General features: G+C 41.2%; 1 protein-coding gene across 1 annotated transcript in view; it reads left to right on the forward strand.

Annotated features, from left to right (window-relative positions):
* The window catches only part of LDAH (lipid droplet associated hydrolase), a 103,825-nt gene that overhangs the window by 36,580 nt on the left and 47,203 nt on the right, over positions 1-20,042 (forward strand).

Consider the following 20,042-nt stretch of genomic DNA (forward strand, 5'->3'; position numbering starts at 1 on the left):
TCAGTTCCTAATACAAAAAGTTTAGGTTCTGTTATCACCACTTCCTCACTCTCCTTCGGGCCTCCCAGCCCCACAGCAAGCCTGCCTGCTTGAAGAAAGGAGTTCCTTAATTTTTCTGTTGCATTGGCCAGCAGTTTCCAGTCATACCCAGGATCTCGTGCTGTCTTTTTCTGTAGTCGCTCCCATAGGATGAGCTGAAAGTGCCTCCCCACTCAGCTGACTGTGCTTTTGATGCAGACTGTTCTTCCTGCATGCAGATTGGATCAGTGGATGGGGTAAAACGGGTGGTTACAGTAATATTTAAGTTGCTGCATGCACCCCGCAGCAGATGCTAGTTAGTATACCTAGTCAGGCTAGAGTCCAGCAAGAGAATGATGCTGGCAGAAAGGGGGGAGCACCTTTACTAAAATAATCTGGACACTTGGTTAGCCCCAACCCACTGATCTTCTTATGCAACAGCTACATAAGGATTTCCTCGTATGCACTTGCCAAACAGTGACACTGGGTTGAAAGCAGGATGGAAGAGAGAGTAAATGGAGAAGATAGGACTTGAATTGTTGTCCACTCAAATAAAGATCATGCATTTCATGCTGTTTATACCATAAGCCAAAACAAATGGTGTTAGATTTTCCTTTCTCTTAACTTCACCAGATATCTACTTACCAGTAAGGTTACTAGCTTGCAATGTCAAATAAGCATTTAGTCAGATAAGTATGTGCATACGGAGGGACTCGTGCGTGCGTACGTGTGTGTGTGTGTGTGTGTGTGTGTGAGTTACAGTGTTTCTATCCTTTAAAAACAACAACAACAACACTGGCACTACTAATTCCGAAAAAGCATTCTAGCATTCCCCAGCCTGTCTGCCCGGCACAAGGATTAACTCTTTAGTTGTAGTTGAGCTTTCAAGCTGGACCAACCATCCTTCTCATAGGAATGATACAGTAGTTGTTCCAGCTTGAAAGCTCAGTTACCACAAAAGAGTTAATCATTGCAGGTATGGGATGCTAAATTTCTTTTTATGAATTTGTTGCTTAGTTCCAGTTAATAGCATTTATATTTTATCTTGAAAAATGAAGTAATCCAGAAAATAAGACTTTTCCTTTGGTCAGTTTGTTTTTCTGAAATAGTTACCTGGTTTCAATTATATTTGAATTGTTGAGTTCCCTCCCTCCCTCTCTCCCTCCCTCCCTCCCTCTTTTTTTCTTCACCTGGCCCCATGGATGTTGCTGGCAGAGTAATGATTTGTCAGTGTGTTGAAACTCTAGGTATGTTTAGGACACATTGAGAAAACACTGCGTGCTTGAAGTTAACTTATGACACGCTGCATTTAAGATGTGTTCAACAATAGAAAATATTTGTGTAAGCCAGACTGTTGTGCAACTTCTGTCCCTTTGCCAAAAATAAGTTAACTGTTACGTTTTATGACATATGAAGTGTGATAATAAGAAACTTGTGTTTCCATCTCTTCTCTTATTTTTACTGGAATATTTTGTTCCCAGTAGAGTTCAAGCACATATGTGTATTTTAGTAGCAGGATCATTTGTGTGTTTGTGAGTCCTTTCACTATACCCTTTTATTTTAGAATTCTGATTTTTAGTTTGGTCTTAAATGCTCTGTTTTTAAAAGGGTTTTCAGTATTATGTTTTCTTGTTCTGAAGTGGAACTTACTTGCTGTATTTATTATTTTAGTAGCTCTCTAGGTTTTTCTGCTCCCTGAGCACCCATTGAAAATTTTATTTAAGGGCATTTTTTAAAAAGTTGAAATTCAGAATTATCTTTCAGTGAGCTATATGGAAGAAAACAATTCGTTGAGTCTCAGAGTCTAACGCACACTCTGAGCAAATGTCTCAACTGTATTGTGAGGTGTGATCACACCAGTGTGTCTGCCTCCCTCAACTTACCTGATATCCACCCATGTTGAGTAGTGTACCTGTACACTATGAGGATGTATGAGTGTAGATATCATCCTGCGAAATGCCCGGAAGTGAGATCTCTGTACTACAGTTGTGCACTGTACAGTTTACATATGCTGGCATCTGTATTCATACAAACATAACATTCAATATGTGGGTATCATAAGCACTAACTATAATATCAAAATGTTTTATACAACAGTCAAGTCATAATCGTACTTCTTCAGGAGAATGAGTAAGAAGGAAAGGAAAAAAAGTAGGTGATGTCTCATAAGTTCAATCCTATCTATGTTGAAACAGGAAAAAGGTCCTACAGCACCCAGCATCCATGAAATTTTAAGACTTTTTCTGTTTGCATAGGATTGTACTGTAGGTGTCTAAACTTCCAAGCAGTGTTTCAGTTTAGGATTCATTGAGGCTTTCCATGTCAATGTCAATGGAAGACTTTTTTCCATCTTATAGACATTATCTGATCCGATCTTATAAATATTTACTCAAAAGTAAAATTCATTTTGTCCAACAGCATGCCCTTCCAAATAAATGCATAGCCTCTAATCTATGTTTAATTTGGATTAAAAGCCAGATTAAAATATTAGGAACTATTCAGAATAGTGACAGGAAAGTTGTTACTTAATATCAGATGTAAATATTTAACAAAAACAAAGAACAAAAAATCTTTAGTGTAGAATTGCTGGAAGTCCAAAGGACCAGATAATAAAAGAATGCTGCTGCTAGCTTTATGTGAGGGCTCTTTCCCTTAGATTCCTAAGTAGTGCTGCTATTCAGATAGAAGAAATAAGCAGAAGTTTATTATTACACTGTTGTAAACCTACAAGAGAGCATTTGCTATATGGTGGTATAGAAGTGAAATAATAAGTGGCATGAAGCTTTCCCTATTCTGATATGTGGCCCCATGTAAGTGATATTTATTTGTTTTACATTTTGCATTCATATCCCACCTCTATTTCTCTTGTGAGGCAACTTATATGATCCTTCTCTGTTTCCTCTCCATTGCATCCTTTCAATGACTCTGTGCAGTAGATTAGGCTGCGAGTCGGTGACTGGCCCAAAGTCACCCAATGAGCTTCAGTCTGAGTGGGGACCTGAACTCAGATTTCCCAGAATCCAGCATTCTACCTCTGGCACTATTACAAGTATAATACAATGCAATAATAGCAATACAATGATACAATAATATATTCCAAACAAGGAATTAATCTCATTGTTTGAGCATGTGATGCTCTTGAGACAAGGTGCAATGCTTAAGAGCTGAAATGGATAAATCCCACCTGAAATGAACAGAGAACATTTTCAGTATTTTGAGGTTCTTTTTAACAGGACTGTTCAACCCAACCCAGTACAGTCAAACTTTTCCATGCCATAGCCAGCAGTGCCACAAACCTGTGCTGCAGACTAGCTCCTGAAACACTAGCGTTTATGGGTAGATGCTGGAAGATTAGAGTCAGTTCCAAGTTCTTGAAGTCCTGTGGCACCCGTAATGGACCTACTCCGTGTGCCTGTTTTATCACTGCCATTGCACTGTAACCCCATTCTGGTTTTCACTCTTATCCCCACTTGTCTGCTTAACAGGCAAAGAGCCATGAGCAAGTGCACCATTATCTGGGTGAGGAGTTTCAATGGTGAAGAGGAAGAGTAGCTCCAGGGGGCTTTGTTGCTGGGCCTCTGTTAGGGTGTTGATCCTTGGCTGGTGCCCAGCTCTGCCTGCCTTGGATGAGGACTCTGCTGAAGATGGAGCCTGATGTTTTCTCCTGGATTTACACTAGTTTGTGTAATCTTGATTGTCTCCAGGCAACTCATAAGGAATCTATGTTTTATGTTTCTTTAAAGGGTAGGAAGCTTTGTCTTGATATTCTAGAGGACCTGATTAAAGCAGCTGCACAAGATAAGGGGCTGTATTGAAAGAGGTGCTTGATCTATGTTTTAAAAAAACATATCAGGCACCTATCAGATAGGACATCATATAAATTAGAGATACTTAGGTCTTAATTCACCAAAATTGTTAATAGTGAGTTCAGGTCTCATTAATCATAGTTTGTCATTATTTCCTGTGGGCTGCGAGTGGGCAAGATATTCTTAATTTAAACAAAAGCAAGAGCCTGTCACATTCAGATGGCTGGAGTACTCTTCAATAGAGATAAAGGGATTGGTACCTTAGTCAAATTGTAAGTGTCAGTGTATTGTTTGGCAACATAGGTAATTCTTGTGTAGATCTAGAAAGCAAGAAGAAGTGATCGTTTTGTGAATCTAAGAAAATGCAAGGATTGGATGCATGGTAAATGTATTGTAAAAGATTTTGGATGGTTCTGCATTTAAATAATTAAAATTACATAGCAAAAGGGGGAGAAGTCAGAAATAGCACACAAGTATTAGGGCAGCTGTTAACTAAGGGGAGATGCTTGGAGCTCTCAAATTCATTTCAATAAAATCTTTCTTGTGATTCATCTGGTTTCTTTTCAAACATATTCAGAGTGAGATTTTTAAAAAAACCACTTAAAACACTATTTCTAGGAAGTTACATGGCATTAAAATAGCAAAACATGCAAAAATAGAACATAAAAGCAAAAGTTTCTTATTCCGCTGTAATAGTCCAAGTGAAACATTGCTGAAGAGGAAATGAAGAATTAAAATCCAAATGACTGGTAAAATAAATAGTAGTAAATAAAATTCACTAAGCAATCTATTTAGCAACCACTCGTGTTTAGTCCTATTGACATGAATGGGATTATGCCAGTATTGTTGGTAAATAAATTTCCCTCTCACCAAAATTATCTAGATATTCATCAGTTTGCATTGTCCTCAGCTTTCATTGGCCAGCCATATACCTTGGCTCAGTTCACCAGTGGCAACACAGACCTAAGTGCCTTTAATTTAAACCTGTAGTAATATACCAAAAAAGTTGACTTGTTTAAACTCCTGGTTGGTGTGAACAAATGAGTGTGCTAGTCCAATTGAACCAGGAACTCTGAGAAGCCAGAGTTAGAATGTAGGGATCAGTAAGTATGCGCCATCACTCTTGCTACATTAAAAAACAAATAAATACTTCTTGGCTTATGGTGACATGTAAACTGGGCCAGTAGTTGATTTGATCTCATTCCTTTCTTCCTCTGCTGGATTATCCCCCATTTTAGTTTAGGTTTAAGTTAATGACACTTAGGCCCATGTATGCCAACTTCACTGCTACAAATATATAAGTAATAATAAAGCAAATTAGTGCTTAATCTTATTTTTTACATTTTTATTCCATCTTTCTTCCATGGAGGTCAAAGGAGCATACATGGTAATCCTCCCTTTATTTTATCTTCACAGCAGCCCTGTAAGGTAGTTTATGCTGAGAGATAAAACAGAACCAAAATCATCCAGTGAACCTCATGTATGAGTGATGATTGGGACCTGGCTTTCTTCAGATCTAGTCTCACATGCTATCCACAGTGGCTTTCACGTGATTCAGGCTTTCTCCAGCCTTGGTTAAAGTCCCACTGAATACAGTCAGACTTACTTCTGAGTAGACATGTATGGGATAAGTGCTTGAGGTATTAACAATATGTAACCACCTTTTTCTAAGTCATATGGATTTAAGGTAGCTTTACACTTAAATATGTTTTAATACACTTCCAAGAATCCACTTAAAGTAACATTTAGCTTTCTGACTTGTGGATCTCCTGAAATGAACTCTGGAGCTGATGGGATTGACAGCAATTGAGGTCGCTGTATCAGCAATTCAGATGGTACATTACTAGTGAGTATGCAGATGGAGGGAGTGCTTCTTGCCAAATAATAACGTGATGTCCAAATTGCTTTTGGGGAAGAGCGATTAAGAAGAGATGCTGACTAGTGGAGCTAGAGGAATAATCAAGTGTTCAACTCAGCAAACTCTCTGAGAAGCAAATCACAGGACAACAGAGGCAATTTTCTGTTTTCGACAGGAGTGCATCTAAAAGGTTAACATTTTTCAGTCAGGATGCCATTTGTGGAGCAAGGACTAATAAGGAACAGAAGGGTTCTGCATAGATAAGAAAATGTAAAACATAAAGAAGCCTGGACTATAGAAAACGTCATAAAATGCATTAACAGAAAATATTTGAAGAAGTAAGTCTTTGGGTTGGTTAGTATGACCTGACAACCCCTTGTGTATTAAAGGCTGTGGTGTATGTCAGCTGGCACTTTGGATATTTAGACCTTGACTGGGAGTTGTCATGTCATGCACATCCAGACACTGCAAGTTGTTCAAGGGTTAAACATGGGCCACTGAAGGGTTATGCAAGGATTGTGTAGCTCTTATATAACCACAGCAGCCCGGTTTGCACAGCACAGCCCTCAGCTGGCTGCTAGGCACCATATGCAGCCTGGAGTTAGGACTCCCCATGGGTTAAATCATGGTAAGCTCAGGTGAGTTATACAAACCAGGTCAAGGAGTTGCATAGCAAAACACTTTCAAATTCTGCTCATATCAGTGACAAGTATGGAATTAGGTATGGCCATTGCAAAATTGAATGACTCATCCTTTGGCCATTAGCAATTTGCAGCAGAAAGTGGACACCCGAGAAAAAGATGGCTATCTTATAAATGTATTTATTATACTCTTATTCTGTACAATAACCAGTGTTTTCTGGCAGGTTAGCCACCACCAGAAAAATTGCATAATTAATTGTTATTAGCAAAACTGTAGCAATGTATTTCATCCTTTTTCTTGCATATATAAGGGAATATGGAATTAACAAGTCTGTCCCTGAAATATGATTGCAGCAGTGACTCTTCCCCTAAGGGTTTTCCTAATTTCATGGAAGTTATAGAAGGGGAAAGAAAGGTGGGTGAGAATGAGGTCCAGCAGTAGGCACTGTTTGCTCCAGTTTTCCCATGAAAGTAAAATATATCCCAATTTCCCCTTGTACATTTACATTTGCTTCAGCTGAAAAAGTGACTTAGAGCAAAACCCTATGCCCATGACCCTGATACATGTAAGCCTCTGAACTCAAAGGCTTCCTTCAAAACTATGCCTTGGATGAGGCCCAGCAGTGATGCTCTCCACTGCTGCCATGCCTCATGCCAGGTGCTTTTTCTAGACGGCTGTTTCTGGCCATGTCGATTTAGTAGTGGAGGAAAGCCTCTGGGACACTGATTGAAACTGGTGTGCGTCTGCAGCCCCAGCCTCCTCCCCTCCCTGCCTGGCATAGTCCCTTTGCTCCCTTCAGGGCCCAGTTGCAACCCTGTTCTTTCCACACCAGCCATAGGAAGGATGGGGCAGAGCTACAGCCTTTGGAGTCCCAGTTCCGAGGCCACAGGACCCCAGCACTGGGACTCCAGAAAATCCCGTGACCTCCCGGATGACATTGGAAGACTAGGATTGTGTCCTTAGTCATTTAAAAAGCATTTTTAATATTCTTCAATGCCAGTAACATTTCTAATGCAGCTATCAATTAAAACCAACAACTTTAAAACCACAGTCTTCTTACTAAAGTAGGAAAACAGCTGAGGAGGGCAGACAATGCTCATGGCAGGGTCATTTAAATCCCAGTCCAGTTAGGTAAAACAATATGGCAACATCTAGAAGAATAGAAAGGAGTTTACCTGGTGCAGAAAAAATAAGACCTGGGGCTAGGCAGGCATCTTTGAGAATTATAAAGATGGAGCACAGCTATTTTCATTCATTGTCTACATTACCTGTTTGAGGATAAGCAGAACAGAGAGGATAGCAGGAGGAAAGGAGAGAAAAAAACATGTTGCTGAAGTACAGAGCCCTGTTGGGGTAATGAAGAAAGCAGAGTATGTGACCCCCACCTCTGCCCAAAGCAAGAACTCCCGTAGCACTATTCTGATACTCTAAACTGAGTGTAGTATTTTGAAAGTGCTCCATAATGTTTTTGTGGTTCCATTCCTGTTAACGTCACAGATGCATCTTTTAAGTAGCACAGCGCTTGGGTGAATCGAGCATTTAAAAATATCGCAAACAGAGGTTACAAACCTAGAGTATAACTTTGTTTAATAAAGTATTAGCCTATAACAACAAAAATTATTCTGCGGGCTAGACTGCTCATTTGCCTATTTACTAAAGTATATTTTCACAGGAATATACTTTACATGATAAGATTGCAGAGGGCTGTTAATTAAATAATTTGGATTTTTTAAAAAATCTTTAACATGCTGAATATTTAAAGCTTTGCAAATTCAAATGTTCAATTTCCTCAGTAATTGGAATATAAGAAAAGAGAGGGAGGGAGGGAGGGAGGGGCGGAGAGAGAGAGAGAAGCCCTTGAATGTCTGTCAGAATAGAAAAACTCTAGCAAATGTGGATACCGTTGAACATTTTAATGCATAGCACAGAGGAGCAGAAGGATAAGCAGAGATTAAGTTGAATCAGGCACATAAGGAAGCTGTTTTTCATTCAGAGAATAAACTTTCCAAACTAGCCATTTTAGCCTGGAGGAAGAAAATAAAAGCTTACACTCAAATGAGAGAGGCTTTCCAAAGCACAAGATGCTTTTCCCGATTGGTGCAAGCATGCCATACCCTTTCTCCCTGTCTTCCCCCCACCTTTTAAAATCAGGAATCAGTTTGCCAAGAAAAAGAGAATGACAGGGCTCAATCACCCATTTGCCTTGAACTGAGAATCCTGTGCATGGTAGGACAGTGGAAATGTGTGCAGTTGTGCATTTGTGCATAAATGTGCCATCCAATAGACTTCAGCAGTCCAGCAGCATGTTCTAGTAAACAATGGTGAGGTTAACAAAATCCAGACAAAGAAGAAAACTGGAAGTGCATGAAAAAACACCAAGGCAAGTCATAGGCTACAAGACAAGTCAAATGCCTATGAGAAATGTGTATTCCTAGTGCATCATCTGTACCCTTTCCTGGAAAGATCTGCCCCAGGCACACTGTTTCATACCTCTGAGATTGGCTTGGTGTAACATTTGCTACGTGGAACTGCCATTGAAAAATTATACCCAGCTTTAGATGTGTCTGTCAATGGTAGCAGGACACAGAAAGTATATTACACAAATTATGAGATGATTTCATTAGCATTCCATTTAATGCTAATGAAATTAGCATTAGCCCACTTCAAATTGCATTTAAAGTCCTAACTAGTCTGTTTCAGGATGCCTGAAAAGCTTTTGCCTCCCATTCAAATCTACCTATTCTTTAAGCTCTTAACCTGAAGCTCTGCCCCAGGTTTTGCCACCAATCAGGTGGAGGATTACCTGCGGCAGGGTTTTCTTGACAGTGTCCGTGTGAGGTTTACTCTGACCCTTTTTTGCTGCCATTTCAGTGTTGACAAAAGATGATTCTCAGTCAAGAAACTTTGACTTCCTAACTGAATTTTGGCAGCTTTTTGTCATGATTATTGATAGCTTTCCAGATTTGATGTTACAAATTTTTGGTTTTGCTATTGTTCTTTTTGTTTTCCTTTAGCATTTTGGTTTGGAATTATGCTTATCTCAATTGATAATAATTGCCTTGTAAGTGTTTGGGCAAGAATATAGTATTTTTGTTTAAAAAAAAAGCCCTAATGCGTATAAACTTAAATGCATATATATCATTTACAGGCCCTAAGCCCTGTTGCACAGGTAATAACCACTGAAGCACAACAATAAGCAACTAGACCAAGCAGAGGAACAGTTACCAGCCCAGTGCCAGTTAGTTCCTTTTATGTTGTGTGCTGCTCTTGTCATTTATCAGTAAAGGGGAAGTGGGAGGATTGCATCAAGCACTTCTGTGCTCAAGTCCCTCTTGCCCTTATCTTAGATTCCTGCAAACTTTTATTACATTTCCAGATAGGTTTTTCACTAATTCATTGGACTGGGAGAAGCAGAGGGAAGTAACCAATAGTAAAAGCATGTAACTTTATGTAGGAAAGTTCAAAGAAAATATGCAGTGAACAATTACATGATAAAGGGTATGTTTCATACTATTTTATTCGCTTGTCTCATTGAAAACATGAACATGTTGGTTCAACAATTAAATTTTTTTTGGTTTCAAGATAAGATAAAAGAATGCAATGCAGAGGTTCATATACAAGTTTGCTAGCCAATTGTCTTGTGATGCCTTCTTCAGCCTGGCACCCTGTGATACATCTGATGACAACTCCCATCATTCCCTGACCACATGGACTGAGGCTTATGAGGCATGTAGTCCAGTACATCCACAGGATGCTTCCAGTTGTGGAAAGCTGACCTAGGATTAAATATTAGCTCCTAGAAGCATATGTATTGCAAAATTAGCATTTCTTGACACATTCCTATAGGATTTCTGGGTGGGAGATCATGTGAACCAGCTCATAGAATTCATCTAATACCATCTAAACAAATTGAAGTCTGGCCTATGCTTGGGTGCTGTTGGTAGCCTCACAGTGCTCTGTTGATATTTGTAGAACAGGCCAGAGTCTCATCGTGTTGGGTACTAGGCATTCTAGAAAAGTACAGATTTTGTTAAATCCATTCTTTCTGTCTTTCACAGATTGTCAAGCAACCTTCATTCTATCATTTGGATTGGATTGTTTTTACCAGAATGTCATTCCAACATTAATTTACATTCGTGTTAATGTGTATAAGCACTAATGTGCATTTGTGTAAATGTGCTCGTCTGCATTTGTTAATGTGTATTAATACTAATGCAGATTAGTACTACAGTGAAATTCTGGTGAAAAAACATCCTTAGTTTTTTTGCCCAAATGCAGATTGGCACTATTAGTGTTAATTTTGATATGCAAATTCATGCAGATCCCCACCACACAGTGAAAAGCCAGTCCACACATCCATGGAATTCATGTGAGTTGGGAAAAGCTGGTCTGCTTCAGAATTCAGAAGTGAGATTCAAAGAAATCAGAACTCAAAAATCACTGAGATTTTTCCAGTATATCAAACCATACTAGTTTCAGTACTCCATATTTCACAGGTAGGCTGGCAGGACTCTGGCCCATGTAAGCTTGGCCTTTAGATTTTACTGAAGTGTTATGGGATCGAGTCACAAAGAAATTACCACCCAAGTACTCTAATGAATTGGACTCAAGAGTATATTGGACACAAACTCGATTAGGGGCTGTTCCACTTAAGTGACCTTGTTGTTTATCATGCTGCTAGGCAGCCTGTTTCATTGCTGCACTGCCCTGTCAGTTAACATTTCTTAATAATGTCTCTTCTAAATGGAAATCTGAAATAAGTAAACCTTGACTTTTCCAGTTACATATGAAGAGCAAGTGGTTCAATCTAAAGTACATTGGATATTTATATCACCTTTCAGCTTTTTCTTCCAAAGGCTCAACAAACCTCTCTTTTTAAGTTTTTCACTTTATGTTAGTCATGTGGGAATGCCATTATTTCCTGTCTTCCTTCCAACATCTTTGTCTATTTTATAGATTACTTCATTCTAATTACAGATTGGAAGGGACATGTTGATGAAGAAGCATTCTTTGCATGCACAAGGGCATTTTCTCTCTTCAGTGCTATCATTTCTCTCTAAATAGATGTTTGTCTTTGCCATTCCTTCATTTAATTCACTAAGCGTTGCTTTTATTTTTTGTGTGCTTGCTGCTGCTTTATACTCATTCAGTGAGTTTTAAATATTCTTTGCTTGATTTTTTAAATATATTTTGTTACCCAATTTGAGTGACTCCTATTATGGAGGGAGAAAGCAAGATATTTAAGAACAAACAAAAATGATCAAGAATAATAAATTTCAGATGACACCAAGCTTAGTCCACTGAAAGGAAGTTTGAAAGTTTAGGCCTGAAAGCAGCTGTCTGTGATCAGCAGCATAAGCTTTCCTGGTCTACCTTGAATGTTCACAGCAGCGCTGCTAGGGATAAATGCAACCCAAAAAAAAGGTAAGGGAGAACTGATCCTTAAATGTTTATCCTTGTAAAAATATATTGTGCATCCTTTCCATCAGACACACCAGAGAGGCTCTAAGTCCAACAGAAAGCCTCTGCCAAAACAGTTCATATATGATCCTCTTTGCCAGTGCATCAACTTTCTGAGCATCTTAAAACCAAGACAGTGATCCTATGGGAGTGCTATTCTGAGAGGGGTGGATGGGGAGAAATAAAATCCAAACATGTACTTTTAAAATGAAAATGGAAAGAATGTCTCCTGGAAAGTGATGGTTGATTTTCTTTCTTTTTTGGACTTTCATAATGGGAGTGACTGAAAGCTTTATGGTGTGTAACTGTGACACCACATTCCAACATAAGCTTCTCTGTGCCCATCTTCCAGCCAATAAACTACTATTCTTCCCCCTTTTCACTGTGTCTCCTTCTAATCTTTTACTGTTTATATGTTTTAATCATAATAGTAACAAATCCTTCCTGGTTGACGATATCATACCACTGCAAATTCTGGACTCCCCCCCCCCCCACATTCCACAGGATGATATTGCCCACTTTTGAGAGGGCTTAACTTGGGATGCAAAATGTTCTTCACTTAATAAACACTTTTGCCAATAAATTATTTTTCAATCTAGGTCAGATTTTTGAGAGAAAAAATTGTCTTTATTGTATTATTTGCACTCCGCAGGAATGAAATATATACTTTAAATATATATCCCACCAATTCTTCACAATTACCCAATGTTTGTGTAGTTCAATTTTACATTCAGCTTTATGATTTTTGTAATGCTCATTCCAACCATGATCCATCAGCTGAACTCCACATGCTCACCTGGAGGTTTTCCATGGTTGCCTACAAAAATAGAGCTCACCCATTCTGTGTCCTGTGGTTGGGATGATTTTGCTCCTTGTTTCTCAGAGAATGAGAGATCAAGGAACTGGGATGCACAGCCATAGCAGGAAGACGAGGCCAATGGGAAGGGGCTGTTAGGCTGCCTTGAAGATAGCCAGTGATCTGATTCACATGACACAGTGGTTTTTAGATGGCTATTTAATGCTCAGATAGCCTTCAGTGGCTGAGTCCACCCAACACACCAAACCTCACTCTGGATTGTATATTCAGAATGTTGTCCAGCAGGCAGCACCTTTAATCACCGGTTAAATAACCCACGTTGAGCCATCTGTGTTGTGTGAATCAGCCCACTGCCGTTTCCCAGTAATGTTTTCCCCTGGAGTCACAGCCCCACTCATTCTGCCCCCATAACTTACGTTGTGGAATTCATTAGCTGCCTGATGGGGCTGAGTAGGAAATTTGTGCAGGAGACAACCCCTAGCCATGTGGGGAGCAATTTCAATATTTCCTCCCTGCTTCATGGTGCAAGAATTCTTGGATGGGGAATATTAGATAGATGTGGCTTAGTTACCTTGGTTGCAGGTGGGAGGTCATGTATGACTTAGAAGAGAGTTATGTGGAGGCTGCTTATCAGCCAATCTTTCATAGTTGGTCAGTGCAATGGGACTATTACAGAAGTTTGAACACAGCAGATGTCTACTTTCACTCTGCAGTGTGATCACTTGGACCAGAAGTGAGCATGGCTGGAGTGGCTCAGGGTGGCAATAACTGAGCATCCATCACTTCCATGTATCCTCTTCTGACATTTAAATACCTAATGGAGTCAGCAGCAGCAAGGATATCAGTAACGGTTGCAAAGGGCAGCTCAAGAGATGAGAGACAATGCAACAAAGAAAGGAGAGGGTTCAGGAGACTTTGTCAAGACGTTTGTGAAGTAACTGCTCATCAAAAGAGTGACAAGGAGCTAAGAAATTCTGGATCCAGGGGTCCATGGGTGAGCCCAAGCTTGGAAAGACGGGGTGGCTTGTGTGGAGAACGAAACCAATGTTCCTTGGAAGGGGAGGGAAAGAGAGGGATAGACATAATAGAAAGGGGGCAGGTTTAGATATTAAACCTAGAAGTCAGAACTGAAACTCAGCAAACCCCCCCTTCCCCCGATGACCTGGGCTTTTCAACTGTGCCAGAAAGATGAAAAAGAGCCTCCATTTTTTTCCCCTTCAGTGAAGCACTAGAGGTGGGTTCTGATGGATTTCCCCTGACAATTAAAGCTACTACCTGCAGCAAAGGTAAGATGATGCAGAGAGGGAGAGAAAGTGTCTGCCTTTGGAATCTGGTGGCTACAAGATATCCAAGGCTGCCCAGTCATGGTAGGAAGATGCAGTCAGGCGCCCCTTTAGTAGGTAACCAGGTGAGGAAAGCACAGATCAGTGCTCAGAGCAGTCTGTTGCTTGGAGCCAGGGTGAAAGAAATGTCCTTCTAGCTGCATCTGTGTTGATGGCATTGAACTGGTCTGTTGCTGGCACAATTTAACAGGTGCTTATAAATAAGCCTGTACTCCATTTATGCCATTTCCTTTACTTCAGGATGAGAAAGCAACACAAAAGCACATCATGCATTCAAGTAGGTTTGTTTTTGCGCACTCTGCTTGAATCTCATGTGCCATTTTCAGTCAGCTTCAGTAGTGGAGGCAAAAACCATCTTCATGTGCAGACTTGCAGCCTCCCTCTTTGCAGAAATCTGTACCTACATGTAAATATAGTTTTGAAACACTTGAATTTGCCAATATTTAAGTATTGCCTGAATAATGTCCTGCCACACAGACATTTTCAGTGTGTTCCAAGAAACTCCAGGGTTCTTTGGATGCTGATCAGGAGCTTTGCAACTTAAACACTGTAATGACAGGCAAGCAGTTTTGCCCAGTGCTATCAATTTTCCTTGCAACACACAACCGCAGTAGAGTAGTATTGTGCACTCATTCACATGGGGCCACAGTGAGATCCAAGAGGCCTGGCCTGTGCATTGTGTGAATCAACTGTGCAGCCTACAACTGAATTCTTCCTTAATCTTCAGGATTCTATGGAAGAAATATGGAGAGGCAATTCTTGTGTACATACCAATTTGGAATGGGTTTCCTGAACATAATACTGCAGTAAATGATAGGACTCAACTATCGTTGAATATAGTTGCTACTCATGTAGTAGCAACTTTATAGGACTCAAACTCATAACAATGCTGAGGATGAGTGTGTGTGTGTGTGTTTTACCATTTTAAAATCTGGCATATGCTTTGTTATTAATTCATGTTAAAAACCATTTTATTTGCAGTTGATAATAGAATATATCTGGACACTGGCATTTGGAGTAAAGTATGCACATTTCAATGGAGAGGATTTTGTGCCCTGGCAGAGGGTTGGGCTTAGATGTTCTTTGAAGTTCCTTCTAACTCAGTGATTTTCTCAGCACAAGACATAGCCTTAGCGCTGTTTTCCCCTTGGTCTCTGCTTGTTTAAATCTACAACCTACCCAGATTGCATGAGAATTTTTGTAAGTAAATATCCATGGCTGGAATTCAAAGATCCTTATTTTGGCCCAAGTAAGTGTTCCTGCTGCTGCTGCTGTTGTTAACATTTCTATACTAACACTAGCTAAAACTCTCTGGGCGGTTTACAAAAAGGTATAAAAACAACAGAATACTACAGACCGCACCAGAAAGAACCACAGACCACAGCAAATGCTTAAATAGTTTTGAATATTAATAACTCTTCTGGTCATGCTGCTCAGCTGTTGGTATGACAGGAAGAAAGAACATGATTTGCTGGAGCCTTATTTACATATTTTTACCATAGGGAACAGGATGAGTTATACTGTCTTCAGGCCTGATGAAGCATCACCAAGGTGTTCCTATTTCAAACTCAAAATGATAATGTATACTTGTACATATTGTCAGAAAGGTCAGGATTGTTCCTTTCCCAGTAGACTCCTGAAGAAGGGAAGGAAGGAAGGAATGCTTTGACCTTTGGGCATTATAGAAATGTAACATTCATTCATTCATTCATTCATTCATTCATTCATTCATTTATTTATTTATTTAGAAAATTTCTATGCCGCCCCATTCGCTGAAGCCTCGGGGCGGCTCACAAATATATCAATTAAAATATTATACAATAAAAATATAAAACAAGTTAACAATATAAAATAAGTCACCCTGGCTGAAGAATAAAATAAATAAATAGTATTAACAGTTAAAATGATGTTTGAATAAAAAGGTCTTCGCCTGGCGCCGAAAAACAAATAACGACGGCACCAGGCGGACCTCTCTGGGGAGCGCATTCCATAGATTGGGCGCCACTGCAGAGAAAGCCCTCCTCCAAGTACTTACCATCCTAATTTCCTTCACGGAGGGTTCCCAGAGAAGGGCCTCTCCCGCAGATCTCAGGGGGCGGGTGGGCATATATGGACGTAAGCGCTCCTTCAGGTAACCAGGACCCAAGCCGTTTAGGGCTTTATAGGTCATCACCAGCACCTTGAATTGGGCCCAGACTTCAATGGGAAGCCAGTGAAGCTGATGGAGGACTGGAGTCATGTGAACATAACGCCCAGTCCCCGTCAGCAGCCTGGCAGCTCTATTTTGAACCAATTGTAGTATTTATTTATTTATTTATTTATTTATTTATTTATTAAAACATTTTTTATGCCGCCCCATTCGCCGAAGCCTCGGGGCGGCTTACAACAATAAATTAATATAAACATTAAAGTACCCGGACTGTCTTCAAGGGTAGCCCTACGTAAAGCGCGTTACAGAAGTCAAGGCGGGAAGTCACCAACATGTGTGTCACTGTTGCCAGGCAGTCGTACTCCAGGTAGGGGTGCAGCTGATGGATCAGCCAAAGCTGAAGGAAAGCGCTCCTCGCCACTGCTGTCACCTGAGCTTCTAGAGACAGCTCAGGGTCGAGGAGCACTCCCAAGCTGCGGACCTTGTCCCTAAGAGGGAGTGCAACCCCATTCAGGACTAGGTTCAGTTTACCCTCACCGAAGCCCGATAGCCAACCAACAGGACCTCTGTCTTGTCTGGATTGAGCTTCAGTTTATTGGCCCTCATCCAGCCCATTACCTCGGCCAGGCACCGGTTCAGCACAGCCACTGCCTCACCCGGATTGGTGGAAAACGAGAGGTAGAGCTGGGTATCATCAGCGTACTGATGATTCCACAGCCCACAACTCCTGATGACCTCTCCCAGCGGTTTCATGTAGATGTTAAACAGCAAAGGGGACAAAATGGACCCCTGCGGTACTCCATGGCATAGCTGCCATGGCGCAGAGCCATAGTCCCCCAGCACCACCTTCTGGAAATGGTCATTGAGATAGGAGCGGAACCACTGCAAAGCAGTGCCTCCGACCCCCAATCCTGCTAGCCTATCCAGAAGGATACCATGGTCGATAGTATCGAAAGCCGCTGAGAGGTCCAGAAGAACCAACAGGGACGCACTCCCCCTGTTCTTCTCCCTGCACAGGTCATTGTACAGGGTGACCAAGGCAGATTCATTACCGTACCCGGGTCTGAAGCCAGACTGAAATGGGTCCAGATAATCAGTTTCATCCAAGAGAGCTTGGAGTTGTCCCGCCATCACCCGCTTCAACACCTTGCCCAGAAACGGGATGTTGGCCACTGGTCTATAATTAGTGGCCATCTCTGGATCCAGTGACGCTTTCTTCAGGACCAGTTGGACTACCGCCTCCTTTAAAGGGGCAGGTACCCAACCCTCCCTCAGAGAAGCGTTAACCACTTCCAAGATCCAGATCCCAATCCCGTGCTTGGAGTTATTTATTAACCAAGACGGGCAAGGGTCCAGTAGGCAAGTGGTGGAACGTACTCGTCCAAGCACCTTGTCCACATCATCAGGCCGCAGTAACTGAAATTTATCCATTAATTTTGGACCAGACGGTGGCATTGGTATCTCCCCAGAAACCTCTGAGTCACTAGTAGAGTCTAGCTCGTGACAAATCTGAGCAATTTTCTCCCTGAAATGCTTGGCAAAGTCGTCACAGCGGGCCTTCGAGGGTGGAACCAGATCTTTCTTAGGACCTGGATGAACCAGGCCTTGCACCACTCGAAAAAGCTCCGCCAGACGGCATTTTGAGGAGGCAATGGAAACGGAAAAGAATTTCTTTTTCACCGCCACAGCATAGGCCCGATAATGGGCTCTCAAGTGTGTTCGGTCAGATTCATCCTGTGATCTGCTCCACCTATGCTCTAGCCATCTCCTAGCCTGCTTCATTGCCCGCAATTCAGGTGTATACCAGGGGAAAGCGTGGGCTCTGCCCGCCGGGAGAGGATGCTTAGGAGCGATCGTGTCCACAGCCCTGGTCATCTCCCCGTTCCACAGTTCGACATCTTTTGTTGGTAGGATTAATGTTTATAGTTGGAAAAGCAACCTGAGAGCTGATTCAGAGGGAAACAAAACTTTGCGGGATGATAGAAAAATCGATCCCGTAACTTTCCAGAGAACTAAACCTTTAAGCCTTTTGTGAAAACTTTGAAAAGAAGGCTACTTATGATTTTTATTTTGTCAGGTAGATGTTTTTAAGAGCATTTAATAGTAAAAGTCAGTTTTCCATAAGGGATGAATTAAAAAGTGATTAATATATATGTAAAATTTAATTTAGCTGACCAAGTTCAGCAGAGAGATCGTCAGATAAGTCAGTATACAGCATAGGGGACTGCAGAATGACTTGGCATCATGTATCAAAAAAAATAAGTTAAAAGCTAAACTGACCTTGCCCCAGGTACATTCATTTCGAATGTATTTTTAAAATGAATCTCTTGTGTGTCCTTGATTTTGAATACAGATATGAGTAGGTGTACATACAACATGGAAAGGGGGGGGGAGTACATTGTTGCATGTACATAACTTGCTTTTATCACATTTTATGGATGCTCGACCTGGGTAGAGATACCTGATGCCAAAACAAGTTGCAAGGACATGAAGAAAGGAGCAGATTTCCCAGCAAAGGAACACAAGGCAATTTCTAGTTCTTTCTTGCTTTCTTGATCCTTCTTTTTACTTTTTCCTCCAGGAAGCCTATGCACAATCATTTTCTGCCCTCTATGATAAATAGCAGGGGCTGCAAGGCTGCGACCATCTTACAAATTGCTGGTTGGGCTCCCCTAAATGGCTTCTCCTACACCATCTTTCTATGGGCATGCCTTCTCTGGCACCTTTCCACTCCGTGGACAGATCGTTGTGTGCTTTGGAAAAGGCATGCTGCAACTGGAAGCAACCCTGATTAGTTTACCTAGCCTGTGGTTGTTAACATTCTTCCTTCAGGGAACCCTTTCCACAAGGATTTGACCTTGTGAGGTCAGGTGGGCAACTTGTAGCCATCTAGACACTCGGGCTTACAACTCCCATCATGCCTTACCATTAGGTATGCTGGCTAGGGCAGATGGAGTAGTAGACAGAAACCTCTACAATGCCACAAGTTGCCCACCTTGTCCTTAGGAAGCTCTATATGTGCGTTGCTTAGCATTCTGGGGTCTTTTCCATCCCTGCTTTATGGGAAGCACAAGCTAGGCCTAATGGGTTTTATTGCTAGCTTGCGCATACCACAAATGGACCCCACACATGGTTACTGCTTGCCTACGCTGCTCCTGCTTCCTCCCCACATTTTCCTCTGGAGCACCGGCAGCAAAACCAAAACAATCTGTTTTGCCACCAGTTTGGGGCATGAAACCATGAAGCAATGCTGTGCAAGCTAAACTTGCCCAGTGTAGCATTCTGTACCAGTCTGCTGCCTGCTTTCAGTGGTAGCCGTGGCAGGGGCCACAAGCAGGACATGTGTTGCCTAGGCCTAGTGTAGACTGTACTGAGAATGATGGATCAAGCATGTGATAGAAAACAGACAACTTATTGCCAGTTGGGAGTTTCAGCTATGCGTGCTGTGCAACAGAATGGCTGCCATCCATTTGCTGTAAAAGCGAGTTATGTGTTCCATGTTGCATTACTTTTCAGATCTCTAAAGCAGTGATTGACCTGTTTTTAGCAACCACCCCTCCTTCCTCTTGGCTCCAGTTGAGTTTACTCCAGTTTGACCCATAAGTAACATTCTTGCTTAAGAGCAACAATGTGTAGTTTATGCAGATATTCATCATTTCAACTTCACTCTTGCAATGCATACTGATGTTGCTTATTGAAAGTTACTAATAGCCAGTTGCATTATCAAAAGAAATCTGTAATAGTGATGGGAATGGTACAGGAAATGTGACATGATGCATGTATTTGTGCATATATATGCCTGTGGGCACGTGCACACACGCACATTCTCCCTGCATTACAATCATATCTGTTCAGTCATTAGAAGGGTGGAGAATTCCCACAAGATTTCATTGCTTGTCTGCATAGCAGGCTAGCTTAGCTCAGGAATACTGAGCTCTGCAGCCCAGGA

Source organism: Varanus komodoensis, unplaced genomic scaffold (genome assembly GCF_004798865.1).
Source record: "Varanus komodoensis strain SLA01 unplaced genomic scaffold, ASM479886v1 scaffold47, whole genome shotgun sequence".
Classification (NCBI taxonomy): domain Eukaryota; kingdom Metazoa; phylum Chordata; class Lepidosauria; order Squamata; family Varanidae; genus Varanus; species Varanus komodoensis.